Consider the following 10,571-nt stretch of genomic DNA (forward strand, 5'->3'; position numbering starts at 1 on the left):
TCGCTCACAACAGAGTGGGGAACATACTGTTACAGAGTGATGCCATTTGGTTTGAAAAATGCCGGGGCAACCTACCAGCGAATGGCCACAGCCCTGTTCCATGACATGATACACAAGGAGGTAGAAGTCTACGTGGATGACATGATGGTCAAATCAGAGATAAGAGAAGGGCATTTTGCCGCACTCGAGAAGTTTTTGGCCCGAATTGCAGAATTCAAGCTAAGGTTAAACCCGAAGAAGTGCTTTTTCGGCGTTTCGTCGGGGAAAATCTTAGGCTATGTAATCGAAAATAAGGGAATTGAGGTGGATCCCGATAAAGTGAAGGCTATAAAGGAAATGCCAGCGCCGAGAAATGAGAAGGAAGTGAGGGGGTTTCTGGGGCAAGTTCAGTATATCAGTCAGTTCATAGCAAGACTCACCACAATCTGCGAGCCAATCTTTAAGTTGTTAAGGAAAGACCAACCCGTCGTTTGGAATGATAAGTGTCAACAGGCGTTGGAGAGTGTCCGAAGTTACTTGTCTAATCCGCCAGTGTTGAGACCGCCTAAACTGGGAAAGCCACTTCTCCTCTATGTAGCAATTGAGGAGCGATCTATCGGAGCAATGTTAGCTCAAGAGGGAGACACCGGTGTGGAACACGCGGTGTATTATTTGAGTAAGAAGTTCCTAGAGTATGAGCTCAAATACAACATGATCGAAAAGACATGTGTGGCAGTGGTGTGGTTGACGAAGAAACTGCGGCACTATTTCCAATCGTATAAAGTGATCATTATTTCTCGGATGGACCCCGTGAAGTATCTATACCGAACTCCATCCTTGACGGGGAAGTTAGCCAGATGGTTGTTGCTTTTGTCCGAGTTTGACATTGAATATATGACGAAGAAGGTTATCAAAGGAAGAGCCGTGGCAGAATTTTTGGCTAATCAACCCCTGAATACAGAAGAAGAAGAGATAAGCTATGATTTCCCCGATGAACATTTGAATGCAATCGAAGTTATACCGTGGAAAATGTTCTTCGACGGAGCAGTTAATTCGAATGGATCCGGAGTAGGAGTACTACTTATCTCCCAGGAAGGAGAAAGAATCCCGATGGCGAAGAAGTTATCCTTCCCCCTTACCAACAATATGGCCGAATACGAAGCATGCATTTATGGTTTGGAGTCATTAGCAGCACTGGGAGCGTCATATGTCAAAATTTGGGGTGACTCCAAGTTGATCATCGAACAGGCACAAGGAAACTGGGAAGTGAGAGAAGAAAGGCTATGTTCGTATCTAGATCAGCTAGAAGGGTTGGCATTGAGATTCCAAGAATGTCGCTTCTATCACATTCCTCGAGCTCAGAATCAGGCCGCGGATGCCTTGGCCACTTTGGTGTCAGTTTGGGACAACCCCCGGAACCTTGCTTCGAAACCATTGGTATTGAGAAGATCTCACAAACCGTGCTACGAAGACGTAATGCTGTTAGGGGCAGATGAAAAACCGTGGTATTTCGATATCGTGAACTTCATGAAAGATGGAACATATCCGGCAGAGTCAGAACCTAGGGATCAAGCTGTGATTAGAAGGCTAGCTCGTCAGTTCGTCATCCATAATGACTTGCTTTACAAAAGGCACATTGACGGATTACAACTAAGATGCTTGGATGCTGGAGAAGCCCACGAGGCGATGGAATCAGTACATTCGGGAATTTGTGGAGCCCATATGGGAGGAGCAGTACTAGCTAAGAAAATTATTAGGCAAGGCTTTTATTGGCTCACCATGGAAAGAGATTGTAACGAGTATGCGAAGAAATGTCACGATTGTCAAATCCACGGCGATTGCAGTCATCTTCCGGCCATAGAACTACATGTGCTAGCACCTATTTGGCCATTCGCTGCCTGGGGCATTGAGATCGTCGGCGAAGTAAGGCCTAATGCTTCAAATGGACATAAGTTTATTGCAGTCGCCATCGATTATTTCACCAAATGGGTAGAAGCAGAGTCGTTTAGCAAACTGGGATCCAAGCAGATGAGAAAGTTCATTGAAAAACACTTGATCACCAGGTTCGGAGTGCCTCATCATATGATCACGGATAACGGGGTCCAGTTTCAGGGGGAAGTAAGGAATCTTTTCTGAGAATATGGCATTGAACATCACAGGTCTTCTCCGTACCGTCCACAGGCTAATGGGGCAGTAGAAGCAGCTAATAAGAACCTTAAAAGGATCCTCGTAAAGACGGTGGAATCACATCGGAATTGGCATGAGCACCTCCCACTCGCGTTGTGGGCTTATCGCACGATAGTCAGAACCTCGACTGGGGCAATGCCATTCTCCTTGGTATACGGAACAGAAGCAGTCCTGCCGATTGAGATCGAAAAGCGATCGTTGAGAATCGCAGTGGAAGCAGAAATTCCCGAAACGGAATGGGTGAAGAGGCGATGTGAGCAGTTGGCTTTAGTTGATGAGAAAAGGATGGAAGCCCTTTACCATGTACAGTTATATCAAAGAAGGATGGCTCGGGCTTTCAATAAAAAAGTCAAGACCAGCCCTATCAAAGAAGGAGATTTGGTGCTGAAACAGATCCGTGTGACGCACACCGACCCAAGGGGGAAGTTCAGGCCTAACTTGGAAGGACCATTCGTCGTGAGGAAGATACTAAGCAAAGGAGCGGTGAAGTTAACCACAATGGACGGCATGGAATTCTCCGAACCTACCAACCTGGATAGGCTTAAGAAATACTTTTCGTAAAAAAAAAAAAAAAAAAGAAAAATAAAGAAAATTCCCGATAGGTTGAAAACCCGCAAAGGGCGACCTATGCAACAATAAGGGAAATCCCAATGGGTGAAAACCCGAAAGGGCACTCATTTAAAAATTCCGGGATAGTAAAAGGAGAGGAGAAAAATCGCCGGGATCCGAAAACCGAAAGGCGGGTCCTGGTAACAATAGTTATAACTTGAGCAATTAAAAAAACAATGTATAAGAGACTATTTCTGTTGTTTGTAAATAAATAAAGGCATGAATATATTTGACGAGAATGATTGGAATCATTATAATCTACCGAATGCATGGTAATATGAATCACAGGTTATACATTTCCTATCCTACTTTCCACAAAAAGCCTACCTACTATCCACCCCACTCCCTATACATCAGCTATACATCGGGGAAACTCTAATAAAAGCTACAAAGCAACAATGAAAGCTACAAAGCAATACATAACGAGCCTAATACGGAGGGAAGTCCCAATAGTTCTCAAAATCTCTCAGGTGAGATACCCGCTCCGCAGATAGTGCCTCCTCGGCAGCACGCGCTCTCTCATCAGAAACTCGTGCTCTCTCATCAGAAACCCGTGCTCTCTCATCAGCAGCTCGTGCTCTCTCCTCTGCAGCAAGGCGTCTGATCGACTCATCACGCGCCCTCTCCTCGACGGCAAGGCGACCCTCAGTCTCCCGTCGCATCATCCCCGACCAGTGGTCGTTCCTCTCTTGATACACATGACCAACTCGGGCATCAGCTTCCCGCACTAGCTCGCTCTGTCTCCGCTCGTGGGCATGCAGATCACTCTACAGAAAAAGAAAAAAAAAACAGATAAAAGGCAGCATAAGGCAAAAGCATAAATCATACATACATACATACATTCCACTACACTAAAGTACAGTAATGATACATACCAGGTGATCGGTGCAGCGCAAGCTGAGGCGGTCTCGGAGATAACCAGACAGCCCCACGTAATCCGTACAAGTCTCTCTCGTGGTCAGAGAGGCGTCCGAGGGATCAAACGGGACCCTCGAGGAGAAGATAGGAGGGGCCGCCTCAAATCCCGCGTAAGGTGCCCCAGACTCGTCATAGCAGATCGTAGCATAATCTCTCCCATAGTCTGGTATAGGCACGCCTATGGACGACCCCTTCGGTCGAGCTGCACTGGATGACTCGCCGACAAAATAGGGCTGCTCGCACACCGGTGTTTGAGCCCGAGTGCCATCGAAAAAATCTGATAGGTGGGCACTCCGCCAGGATCCCTCCTGCAAAAAAGGCAAAAAAAAAACACATAATAAAACCTCCGAGCATATCATGAATAAAATGAAAAGAGGGCGGAATCACTTACCGGAACCTCCGCCTGACCAAAGACGGCCTCGACTGCCTCTCTCGAAAACACGTCCACCACCGGATCTACCTCCATCGCTGCCGCCGGGGCATCCTTCGCGCTCAGTAAAGTAGACAAATAAGGCTCGCGGCCCCCGGCATGAACCCAGACCACTCTACCGAAAAAACGACGGGTCAGATCTCGATGAATGGTCGATAAGGGCAGAGTCCGCACAGCAAACATGGAAACGAGAATCTCCCCCGGCGTCCGGTGATGCCTCAATCTCCCAAATACCACGCCCGCACACAAGGGCCAGTGAGCACACACTGCTGCTCCTGGATCATCGATGCGTATGCATAATCAGGGCCGAAGTCAAGATCATCCCACCTGAACTTAATCTAAAGAAAAATGCACAAAGAGAAAGTCAGAGGGACTCAAACAAAAATCTAGCATGATTAGGCAAAATCTACCTGTCCCAGGGTCAGCGAGTCGATCCAATCCAGAAGCCGCGACACTGTCCGACTCCTCTCGGCGCTCAAGTCAAAATCCCTCCATCGGGTCATGAAGGGCGGCCTCGGTACTCTCGGTCGAGATCGAGACCGGCTGGGAAGGATGTGTCTCTCGTACGCCCACACCTGCGGTAAAAATGAGGACTAGGAGTGTGAAAAATGCAAAAAAGACAAGACGGATAAGTCAAGAAGGCGTCACGTACCAGCAGGGCAAAGGTATAACCGCCGAAGTCCTTACGCTTCCGGCAAGTCAGATCCAAGAACTTGTAAAGAAAGGCTAAGCCTGCCCCTGCCCAATCATAAGAAGCCGCTGCATCCATCGCTAAGTGCCTGAATGAGACCTGCGTGTACCTTCCCGCCCTTCGTGCGGAAAATCGTCTCACTCAGAGCATATACTAAGAAACTACGAACCGCCAGGTCGGTAGCGTCAGTCTCGCAGAAATCACGTCTACTCAAGAGGCTCGCGGTAGAGACAAACTTCGCCGGAGTAGACTTGGCGCATAGATGAACTCTCGGTCCAATCAAGGTAGCAAGCCTAGCAGGGTCGACCCGTGGTCGCATCATACCAAAGTGGAAAAGGACGGGAGTGTTGCTCCCTCGCAATCCTGTCAATAGCGAAAAATCTCGAGGCGAGATAGTCATCTCCCCAAGGAAAGGTGGAAGGTGTGGGTCGAATCAACCCACCGCTCACACAAGGCCCGTAGGCCAAAAGGATCGCATACCCCGTTGGTGCGGGGCAGCGCTGCAATAAAGGGCTCGAAGCCCAACTCACGCACGCGGGCTCTCGCCGCGGCACCTAGCTTATCATACCACGAGTGAACCTCGGCGGTGGTCCCCGAAATCTCAATGAACTAAAAAGGAACAAGATAAGAAAATTTAAATACAGCTCCTAAAGCAGGCAATTGATAAGAACGCGTTAAGACTAGGTATTCTTTCATTTTCTAACCTAGAGACATCCGGTCAGTTAGGACCAATTTTCTGTAAAAATCTCTCATGTAGGGTCATTCACGTAAGGTTTAATCAATTCTTTAATCCACCCTCGTCTGCGGTGACGAGGAGCATAGATTAGGTTCTACTATTCACATGCATTAGCTAAGTTTTTACTATTCACGTTCTACTATTCACGTGCATTAGCTAAGTTTTTACTATTCACGTTTTAGCTAAGTTTTTACTATTCACATGCACTATTCACGTTTTTACTATTCACGTGCACTATTCACGTTTTTACTATTCACATCGTTTTTACTGTTAACATGCATAAATTCGTAGTGTGCTATTCACGTGCATATAGCGCGCATTCTTACAAAAACAAACAGGTGTTACGTGTAAATAAAGGAATTCACGTTTTCTAGCTAAAGTCCTCTAAGGCAGTCTAAGAGTTATCATGCAAATCATGTTCGTATAGGAGTGTTAAAGCCTAGAGTTCAAATCAAATAAAAGTGAGGAACCACTTACCTCGTTGCAGCATTTCCTGCTCAAGTGTGTCGTAGGGTCGTGGAAGGTATCCACTCTATCCAGGTTTACGTAAACCTCGTCCATGCCTCTGGTGCCATCCCATTCGTCTAAATCCATCCCGAGAATAATTCAAATTGAAGTCTAGTGAGAGAAAGAGGAGAGAGAAGGTGTGGGGTTGAAATGAAACCCCACCACCTTATATAGGAAAAGGGAATGGCATTCCCGTAAATAGTGAAAAAAGTACGATTTGACATAAAGGTAAAAAGTAAATAATTAATTACCAGGTGCACAGACCTCCGATTTGCAGTCCGTTTCAGCCTGCATTTTTCCCAGACAGTGACTAACATTGTCAAAACATCAATTCCAGACAACAGCTAATTTTTACAGAACAGTGACACCAGTCAAAATACAGACGACAGTCAACTGAAAAACAATCAGTAGTCTATGTCATTTCGGACTAAGACGTGTGCCCATTGAATCATCGAGATGATAGCTCCAGTGAGAAAATACAGACAACAGTGTGGTAAGAAAATCCAGAAACAGCCCCCGCTTTTTAGCCATTTGACTCACGGTCGCAGACCGGAGTTGCTTTTGAGCCATTTGACTCACGGTCGCAGACTGGAGTTGTTTTTGAGCCATTTGACTCTCGGTCGCAGACCGAAGTTGCTTTTTAGCCATTTGACTCACGGTCGCAGACCGAAGTTGCTTTTTAGCCATTTGACTCTCGGTCGCAGACCGGAGTTGCTTTTGAGCCATTTGACTCACGGTCGCAGACCGGAGTTGCTTTTTAGCCATCTGACTCTCGGTCGCAGACCGAAGTTGCTTTTGAGCCATTTGACTCTCGGTCGCGGACCGAAGTTGCTTTTGAGCCATTTGACTCTCGATCGTGGACCGAAGTTGCTTTTGAGCCATCTGACTCACGGTCGTTGACCGGAGTTGCTTTTTAGCCATCTTCCCCGTAATCTTGAAAAAGGGTAGCTGTTTAGCCATTATCCCCGTAATCTTGAAATAGGGTAGCTTTTTAGCCATTATCCCCGTAATCTTGAAATAGGGTAGCTGTTTAGCCATTATCCCCGCAATCTTGAAATAGGGTAGCTGTTTAGCCATTATCCCCGCAATCTTGAAATAGGGTAGCTGTTTATCCATTATCCCCGCAATCTTGAAATAGGGTAGCTGTTTAGCCATTATCCCAACAGTCGTAAATCAGGGTAGCTGTTTAGCCATTATCCCCGCGATCTTGAAATAGGGTAGCTGTTTAGCCATTATCCCCGTGATCTTGAAATAGGGTAGCTGTTTAGCCATTATCCCCGCAATCTTGAAATAGGGTAGCTGTTTAGCCATTATCCCCACAGTCGTAAATCAGGGTAGCTGTTTAGCCATTATCCCCGTGATCTTGAAATAGGGTAGCTGTTTAGCCATTATCCCCGCAACCTTGAAATGGGGTAGCTATTTAGCCATTATCCCCGCAGTCGTAAATCAGGGTAGCTATTTAGCCATTATCCCCGCAATCTTGAAATAGGGTAGCTGTTTAGCCATTATCCCCGCGGTCATAAACTAGGGTAGCTATTTAGCCATTATCCCCGCGGTCGTGAACTAGGGTGCAGCCCGAAGCAGAGTCTGATGCAGTCAGAGAGCCACGCCGGAGCGCGCAGCGCAAAGGTCAGGTATGTTTCCTCCTACTCGTTACGTGTCTTTTACTTTTATATGTTTTACATTGCATGTGTTACGTTAGCAAAAACGTTTCGAACCACACACATCACTGTCAAAATAGAAAAGTAGGGGCAACTGTAGACACCGAGTTGGAGGACCTGTGACGAAAACCTGAAACAAGACGGTCGAAGCGATTGATTCCGGAAGTTTTGAAAAATATATAAAGAATAATAAGCTGAGAAAAATTAACGGCACGGCGCGGGCACGCAACGGCATCCCGCACGCGGACGACGATGGTCGAACGCCCGCTTGACGGCACGAGACGTGCGCGCGGTGTCCGTCGGACGCACCGCGAGTGGCACGCTCTCGACGCCCGGGCAATGCCTAGGACCGCTGGCGGTGCGCGCCCTCGTGGGCAGTTGAGCACACGTGCCTGGCAGCGCGAGGCGCGCGTTCGGCGGCCGCGACGTGCGAGCGTCTAGCTGCGCGGAACGCGCGCTCGGCGGCCACGGAGTGCACGCGTCCGACGGCGCGGGGCACGCCCCGAGGGTCGCCGGGCGGGCACCCAACCACGTCGGGCGAACGCCCAACGCGTCGGGCGGACGCCCGACGAGGGTTGGGCGCGGGCGCCCAACGAAAGTTGGGCGATCGCCCAACATTGTTGGGCGGCCGCCCAACTCATGTTGGGCGGCCGCCCAATAAGGTTGGGCGGTAGCCCAACACTAGGTTGGGCGGCCGCCCAACCACAATGGGCGACGCCCAATTTTTTTTGGGCGTCGCCCATTGTTCCAGGATCCGTTTCCCTATATAAGGGCACGGATCCCAAGGTGAAGGAGGGGGATTTTTTGGTGAGTGGAAAAACTTTCTCACTCTAAACATTTTTAGAGAGAGAGAGTGGATTTTTTTGAGAAAAATATTTTTTTTTTCTCAAAAATTCCAAATTTCCTAAGTTCAATTTTTACTAAATTTTTATTAAAATCGGGAGCTCGCGGTTCGTGGAATCAATCGGCTTCGACTGTCAGATACCGAATCAAAGGTATTATCCGAGGACTAGACTCTTTATTTTATTTAATTTATTTCTCTCCTTCTATTTATTTTTTATGCTATAGTTTTTATTCCTTTAGTCATTTATTTATTTTGTCACGTTTTATTTAGTTAGCGTATTTATTTAATTTTCGTTTCGTGTTAAATAAAATTCGGTTTTATTTTAAAATAAAAACCTCGTTTTGGATATCCCAATACGAACCGTGATCCGATAAAAAGGTAGTTCGGGTATCGAAAATGTTGTAATTATAAGTTTTTTATTTAAAAGAGGTTTCCAAATAACGTTTTAAAATAAAAACATCGTTTTAGGAACTTCCGTTTTCGACTATGATCCATCTTTGGTAGTTCGGAAGTCCAAAACGATTGAATTAGATTTAATTTAATGCTTTTGAACAAATCTGGAAAATGTTGGAGTGCTGCTGTAATTTGCCAATTCTGTCACTAAAGGCTGTTTACCGACGGATTTTCCGTCGGTAAATCTGCCAAAATATAAAAAATGCCATTTCGGTCCCCTTTTCTTAATTTTTAGACTTTTAATCCTTGGTATATATATATATATAGTTAAGTGATACATGTTTTTCAAATCGTTTTAGAACTTTAGTATATATATTTATTTTAGAATGTTTATATATCATTTTTATCCTATTTTACAATATAAGTATAAATATATATATATATGTATTTCCTTTTTCTTAACTTAGGCTATGTTTAAATATTAGTTATTTGATGTTTTGAGAAATAATGGATGGATATTAGTATATGTCATTTTTGGTATTTAAACTATATTAATTATGTATATATATGTATAGTTTTGGGAACATTTGGGTTATGTTAATTATTGGTAAATAGAGTTATTTTGAGTGATAAATGCTATTTTCTTATTTATGAATTTCATCTACCATTTTCATATATTTAAAGTATAAATATATTATTTTCATTACTCTTTCTTATATATGTATTAGATAGTATACTTTCTTTTACTCTTATTTTATGTGTTTTGGGCTAAAATGTGGAAATATATATCTATATTATTTTCTTTATCTCTTTTGGCCATTTATGAGTCCATGTTTCAAATGGGCTTCACTTGGAAAAATTAATTTTTGGACCTAAATGTGTTTATTGATGTAATTATAATAGTTAGAGAGTCCATTAAATAAGTGGGGAAAATAAGTCACAAAAAGAGAGTTTTCAATTAAAATTATTTAAGCTAATGAGCTTTCTTAGATCTTTAATGTAGATAAATAGAGTCATTTTGGTTGATATTTCAAATCGTCTTCAAAACACCACGTTTTAAAACCTTAGTCCGTTCCAACGACGGATTAAGCGAACATTGTAATCAAAATCGTTTTTTTTTAATAATGGAGATTTTGAATCGCTTTCTTAATGAATTTGTACAAAATAAAATTGACTTGTATGTTTAACCACGTTTTCTTATTAAAAGGCTTTTACTTTAACGTTTTCAATTACTCGAGTCGTTCCAACGGCGATTCGGGTAAGCTTCATCAAACGGGGTTTTAAAACGCACCTAAATCGTTCCAACGGCGATTAAGGTGCGAACCATGTAAACATCGTTTTGGGGAAATAAGTTAATGTAGAATAGACACACAACATAACATTTAAATACGGTTGTAAATAAATCACTTCTTTCTTCCCCCTCTCTGTGTATGTATAAACATAAATGGGTGATTCTTTACTGATGTGGCTTTTCAATATCATATGCTCAAAATGGTTTCCAAAAAGAGAAAGAAAAGGGTTTCAAATGAATTTTAAACTTAAAGAAGTATACGATTAGTCCGTTATCGCCTAACATGCTGAGTAGGAGGCCAGTGGTTCATAACCGGGCGATGTCG

Source organism: Euphorbia lathyris, chromosome 4 (assembly GCF_963576675.1).
Source record: "Euphorbia lathyris chromosome 4, ddEupLath1.1, whole genome shotgun sequence".
NCBI classification, from domain to species: Eukaryota; Viridiplantae; Streptophyta; class Magnoliopsida; order Malpighiales; family Euphorbiaceae; genus Euphorbia; species Euphorbia lathyris.